The following is a 6,000-nucleotide window of genomic DNA, read 5'->3' as shown; positions in this document are numbered from 1 at the left end:
TTCAAGAAAGGCCATAGGTTGGGATGACCAGCAGGCTTATAGCACCACCTGCTGGAGAAAGCACGAGATTGATTTATCCTTGCATGGATGGATCATGTAACCTCATTACTCATGTTATTAAATACACAGTCAGAGAAGTAGGAAAGCAGCAGTCAGCCCCCAGCAGTGTCCCCCGGTCCTCTCTCAGTATCATGTAGTGCAGTGTATTTGTAATCATGTAAGGATGTCAGTAATGAACGTTTAAAACTGGATCAGGAGCATTTACAAAATATTTCCTCCAGTTTGCTCCTGGCAGTGAAACACTCACACTCACATTTTTTCTGATGGTATGATGGCATCACTGTGACACTTCATGGTTGTGTTACAGTCAGCAGATTTTATGGTCATCTCATTCCATACACAATCTGTGATGTGCACTTTGTGTACATGAAGCAGTGATGAAATTATGTGTGTATATTCTCTCTCTATGTAAAATACTAATAAAAGACTAATAGACTGAAGCCTAAGCAACTCTGGGAAGCTTGTGTTAATATTACCTGATAATTTGTTTATAACTATCCATTGATACAGAATGTTTACAAAGTTTTCATGTGAGTTGTAAATTCATTTGTACCATACATCGAGTTGTTGTGGCCGAGTGGTTAAGGCGATGGACTCGAAATCCATTGGGGTCACCCCTGCGCAGGTTCAAATCCTGTCAACAACGATCAATCAATCCATCAAATATTATTTGTGTAGCCCATCTCATAGATTAACCAGGTGCTACAACATTTACCCTCAACAAGAGTAAGGAACAACTCCTCTGAACAGGGGTAGAACATGTGAAGGAGATCCCTCTCCCAGGACAGACAGAACTGCAATAGATGCCCCGTGGAACTGAGAACATCAACAAAATAACAATGTTTACAACATTAGGAGAAACTGTTTGTATGAATTGAAAGAGTACGATGCTGTTTCCATCTATGACATCATGCTGGAAGGTCAGAGCCCTTTCTCGGAGGATTTGATTACAAGTCAAATGCAACAAAACTTTGAAGAATTCTACATGCACGAGCACTAATTTTATTGTTATCCATAGTTTTACAACAAATTGAAATAGTTTAACCCATTTAAGGGAATTTTCTAATAAAATGGAAGCAGTTCTCTGGCCTTGTTTTTGGAGCAGTAAATATATTGACCTATGATCGAAAAGGCTTCTGAAGTTTCGATGACGGAATCCATTTGGTTTTCTTGGTCGTGAAGTTGTTGTGGCCGAGTGGTCTAAGGCGATGGACTCGAAATCCATTGGGGTCTCCCCGCACAGGTTCAAATCCTGTCAACAACGATGCATTGGACCCTAAGGAAGGTGTTGATATGGTTTCTAAACAACAACACCTGCACATTAGCCACAAACTTGACAGCTCCATGTCAGGCTTTCTGCTTTGTTAACACAACAGCAACACTGTGTTGGAGTGTCTCCTTGAAGACTTTATACAGGGACTCTCTCCTTGCTCAGAGTTTCAGAGTTGCCTTGTTAAAGACCTACGAGCCAGATAGCAGGTGACCAGTTCAAGGTGTTGACTTGAAAGAAAACTATTAAAAAATACATTTATAAGAGCGCAGGAGTCTCAGAGTTTCTTCCGGAGGTTGTTGAGAACCTCTGATAGACTTTCTGCAGATGATCTCAGTGTTCCAGAGGGGACATTGTTCAGTAGAGTGACAGCTGTATAAGTCAGTCTGAACCCATTCAGAAGCTTGTGAAATTATGTGACTGGACATTTTGGGGGTTTATGAGGGACCCACTGAACAGAACAGAATGCTGATGGATTGATTGATAGAATTCAGGTGTTTTGGCAAATTTATAAATATAAATCTGCGATGGCTGGGAATCGAACCCAGGTCAACTGCTTGGAAGGCAGCTATGCTCACCACTATACCACCATCGCCACATCTGCATGAAAAATCCCTCACATTAAAAACAGGACAGGAGAGGAGAGGAGAGGAGAAGAGAAGAGAAGAGAAGAGAAGAGAAGAGAAGAGAAGAGAAGAGAAGAGAAGAGAAGAGAAGAGAAGAGAAGCAAGCATGTAACACTGTGCCTTGTTTTTGGAAAACACCCATTGTCTCTACAAGTTCATGTTTTATTTTTAGAGCTAGCTCACTGTATTACATTTTTTCTGCAGCAGATGTTGCTCTTACTATTACATCACATTACCAGAGGCTGAATATGAATGGTGAGGAATGACATACTTGTTAGAGGTTTTCCTGTGGGACTGTACTGGGAGGGTGGAATGATCGCAGCTCGACCTCTCTCTCCACACCAGAGACAGCAGATTATTGGAGGACGTTTGACTCCCTGATGGCAGTGGCTTCTTCCTGCAGAATTACAGACCTTGTAATAATCCACACTGTAAAAAATGAAGGTGTTGATTTGGTCTCCAAGTTCCTCAGATCCCAAGTTGGTCAATGTTAAAAAGGCCTCGCAATTTAACAGAACTTAAAGGATGTGAAGTAAAAATGTTGGTGTTACTGTAACTAGACAACACTCTGTGAGAGGTCTTAATGATCAATGCAGGAGAGGCATCAAAAAGCACATTTCAAAGAAGATGTTGGTGCAGATCCTTCTTATCAGATGAGCTCAGGTTATTTCACCTCATCGCATCTTTAAAAAAGGACCTCATGTTTTTATTTAGTTCGCCTCAAAAATAAACTAACACTACATGAAATCCAAATATAATATGAACTGATGTTTATTTTGTCCAGTGAGGGAGGCTGATCACCAACTCCACTCCTGCTACTGCAGATGATCAATGGTTCTAGTTAAAATGGCAAGATTGTTTTGACACACGTCCTCAGACTCAGAGTATTGGATCAAAGCGCTATGTTCGAAACAAGACAGAACATAGTGGGTTAGGGTTAGGGTGTCTCTGGTGTGGAGAGAGAGGTCGAGCTGCGATCATTCCACCCTCCCAGTACAGTCCCACAGGAAAACCTCTAACAAGTATGTCATTCCTCACCATTCATATTCAGCCTCTGGTAATGCGATGTAATAGTAAGAGCAACATCTGCTGCAGAAAAAATGTAATACAGTGAGCTAGCTCTAAAAATAAAACATGAACTTGTAGAGACAATGGGTGTTTTACAAAAACAAGGCTCAGTGTTACATGCTCTCTTCTCTTCTCTTCTCTTCTCTTCTCTTCTCTTCTCTTCTCTTCTCTTCTCTTCTCTTCTCTTCTCTTCTCTTCTCTTCTCTTCTCTTCTCTTCTCTTCTCTTCTCTTCTCTTCTCTTCTCTTCTCTTCTCTTCTCCTGTTTTTATTGTGAGGCATTTTTCATACAGATGTGGCGATGGTGGTATAGTGGTGAGCATAGCTGCCTTCCAAGCAGTTGACCTGGGTTCGATTCCCAGCCATCGCAGATTTATGTTTATAGATATGCCAAAACACCTCCTTCTGTTCAGTGGGTCCCTCTTAAACCCCCAAAACGTCCAGTCACATAAATTCACAAGGCTCTAAATGGGTTTGAACTGACTTACATCGCTGACTCTGCAGTTAACCACGTCCCCTCTGGAGCACTGAGATCATCTGCAGAAAGTCTATCAGAGCTGCAACAACATCCGGAAGAAACTCTGAGATTCCGGTGCACTTATATATATATATATTTTTTTTAATCATTGTCTTTCTTTTCGGTTTTTATGCATTTTTTAAATTTCATTTAATTTATTTTTCTTTTCTTTTGAATGTGATTTCATTTTCTCCTTAAAATCTGTCCTCTTCTTATTTTGAATGTCATTTTAGCATGTTTAAAAATTGTCTATATTGTATGTAAAGCACTTTGAGCGACATTTCCTGTATGCATGTAAATAAAGACTATTATTATTATTAAGACATGAGCATTTTTAATAAGTAACTAAGTCACAGGTTGTCAGACCGATTGATTTGTTAATTTCAGGCATCATTTTATTCTGAAAATCCAGTATCTGTTGGACCAACAACAGGGTCATGTCTGCTGAAGACTCATTTCATTTCTGTGCACGGGACGGCTGACCTGATGTGTCCACTGCTACTTCAGTGGACATTCATGAGGATGTTTGACTCCCTGATGGCAGTGGCCTCTTCCTGCAGAATTATATACCTTGTAATAATCCACACTGTAAAAGATGAAGGTGTTGACTTGGTCTCCAAGTTCCTCAGATCCCAACTTGGTCAATGTTAAAAAGGCCTCGCAATTTAACAGAATTTAAAGGATGTGAAGTAAAAATGTTGGTGTTACTGTAACAAGACAACACTCTGTGAGAGGTCTTTATAATAATAATAAACGTTATTTACATGCATACAAGAAAGAAATGCTGCTCAAAGTGCTTTACATACAATATAGATTTAAAAATAACATGCTAAAATGTAATTCAAAATGAGAAGAGGACATTTGAACATTTGAACATGTTAAAATTACATATAAAATATAAAAAGGAAAATAAATTAGATTCAATTTTAAAAAATGCATAAAGAAAGATAATGATTAAGAATATATGTATATAGCGCAGGAGTCTCTGATAGACTTTCTGCATATGATCTCAGTGTTCCAGAGGGGACGTGGTTAACTACAGAGTCAGCGGTGTAAGTCAGTTCAAACCGACTCAACGTTTTGGGGGTTTATGAGGGACCCACTGAACAGAAGGAGGTGTTTTGGCATATTAATACACATAAATCTGCGATGGCTGGGAATCGAACCCAGGTCAACTGCTTGGAAGGCAGCTATGCTCACCACTATACCACCATCGCCACATCTGCATATAAAATCCCTCAAAATAAAAACAGGAGAAGAGAAGAGAAGAGAAGAGAAGAGAAGAGAAGAGAAGAGAAGAGAAGAGAAGAGAAGAGAAGAGAAGAGAAGAGAAGAGAAAAGAGAAGAGAAGAGAAGAGAAGAGAAGAGAAGAGAAGAGAAGAGAAGCAAGCACGTAACACTAAGCCTTGTTTTTCTAAAACACCCATTGTCTCTACAAGTTCATGTTTTATTTTCAGAGCTAGCTCACTGTATAACATTTAAAATGACCTTTTTTCTGCAGCAGATGTTGCTCTTAGTCTTACATCACATTACCAGAGGCTGAATATGAATGGTCAGGATACTTGTTAGAGGTTTTCCTGTGGGACTGTACTGGCATGGTGGAATGATCCTTCTACTTGTGAGCCCACATGTGTAAAAATTCATGGTAAAGAGTAAAACCAGCATGATGACCATAACACTATACTGTCTCTGTGTTCACTTTTCAACAATTCACCTCCTGCAGAACCAAACTGTTTCCTACCACGTGGAAGTGCAAAAGGGAACACATGAAACAAACAACCTGCCTGCTGCAACAGTCCTATTCCTACAAGTACAGAGTGAGATTATGTGCAGTGAAACAGATTGCACATTCACCATGAATTGCACAGGCAGAAATTATTATTGCAGTTAAAAAGGGAAAATTGTGTGTGTGTGGGGTGTGTGTGTGTGTGTGTGTGTGTGTGTGTGTGTGTGTGTGTGTGTGTGTGTGTGTGTGTGTGTGTGCGTGCGTGCAGTCTGTAGTAACATTGGATTGGTGTTCATGTTCAGTGGTCCTCTGTGACAATACTTGAATAAGCCAAAAGGTGGCAGTAGGCTCCTTGTCTATCTATGGCCATTTAAGTTGATTAATATTACCACTATTGCAACTTTTAACCAATTCTGTATTTCACATTATATATTTGATTTCATATAAAATGCCTGACTTACTGCTTGATATGTAAAACACTGGGTTAATATGCAGAAGATGACTGTGCTCTTCTATTCAGGTACTGCATCACTACATCACAAAACGTACTGCAACCATTGTTCAGTACTAGTGCAGCATTTCTGTTGATAACCAGCGGTCAGACAGAGGATTTACTGCAGTGTACATTTGTACTGAACAGAGTGAAAAAGACGGCTTAGGTAAAGTCACTAATCAACGATACATGGACTAGATTGGAATAAAATATAGAGGTAATTGTACTTTAATGTAAATGAA

The 6,000-nt window shown here is 39.6% G+C and overlaps 5 non-coding genes across 5 annotated transcripts; 3 read left to right on the top strand and 2 right to left on the bottom strand.

Annotated features, from left to right (window-relative positions):
* The first annotated feature begins 623 nt into the window (after window positions 1–623).
* Window positions 624–706, top strand: trnas-cga. Its single transcript has one exon. It is a non-coding gene; the product is annotated as a tRNA-Ser (tRNA).
* Window positions 707–1,241: 535 nt separating this feature from the next.
* trnas-cga lies at window positions 1,242–1,324 on the top strand. Its single transcript has one exon. It is a non-coding gene; the product is annotated as a tRNA-Ser (tRNA).
* Window positions 1,325–1,853: 529 nt separating this feature from the next.
* On the bottom strand, window positions 1,854–1,925 carry trnag-ucc. Its single transcript has one exon. It is a non-coding gene; the product is annotated as a tRNA-Gly (tRNA).
* Window positions 1,926–3,320: 1,395 nt separating this feature from the next.
* trnag-ucc lies at window positions 3,321–3,392 on the top strand. Its single transcript has one exon. It is a non-coding gene; the product is annotated as a tRNA-Gly (tRNA).
* Window positions 3,393–4,684: 1,292 nt separating this feature from the next.
* trnag-ucc lies at window positions 4,685–4,756 on the bottom strand. Its single transcript has one exon. It is a non-coding gene; the product is annotated as a tRNA-Gly (tRNA).
* Between the last annotated feature and the right edge of the window lie 1,244 nt (window positions 4,757–6,000).

Source organism: Hippoglossus stenolepis, chromosome 19 (genome assembly GCF_022539355.2).
Source record: "Hippoglossus stenolepis isolate QCI-W04-F060 chromosome 19, HSTE1.2, whole genome shotgun sequence".
NCBI classification, from domain to species: Eukaryota; Metazoa; Chordata; class Actinopteri; order Pleuronectiformes; family Pleuronectidae; genus Hippoglossus; species Hippoglossus stenolepis.
The sequence above is the reverse complement of the archived record's forward strand: the minus strand, read 5'-3'. Positions and strand labels throughout refer to the sequence as shown.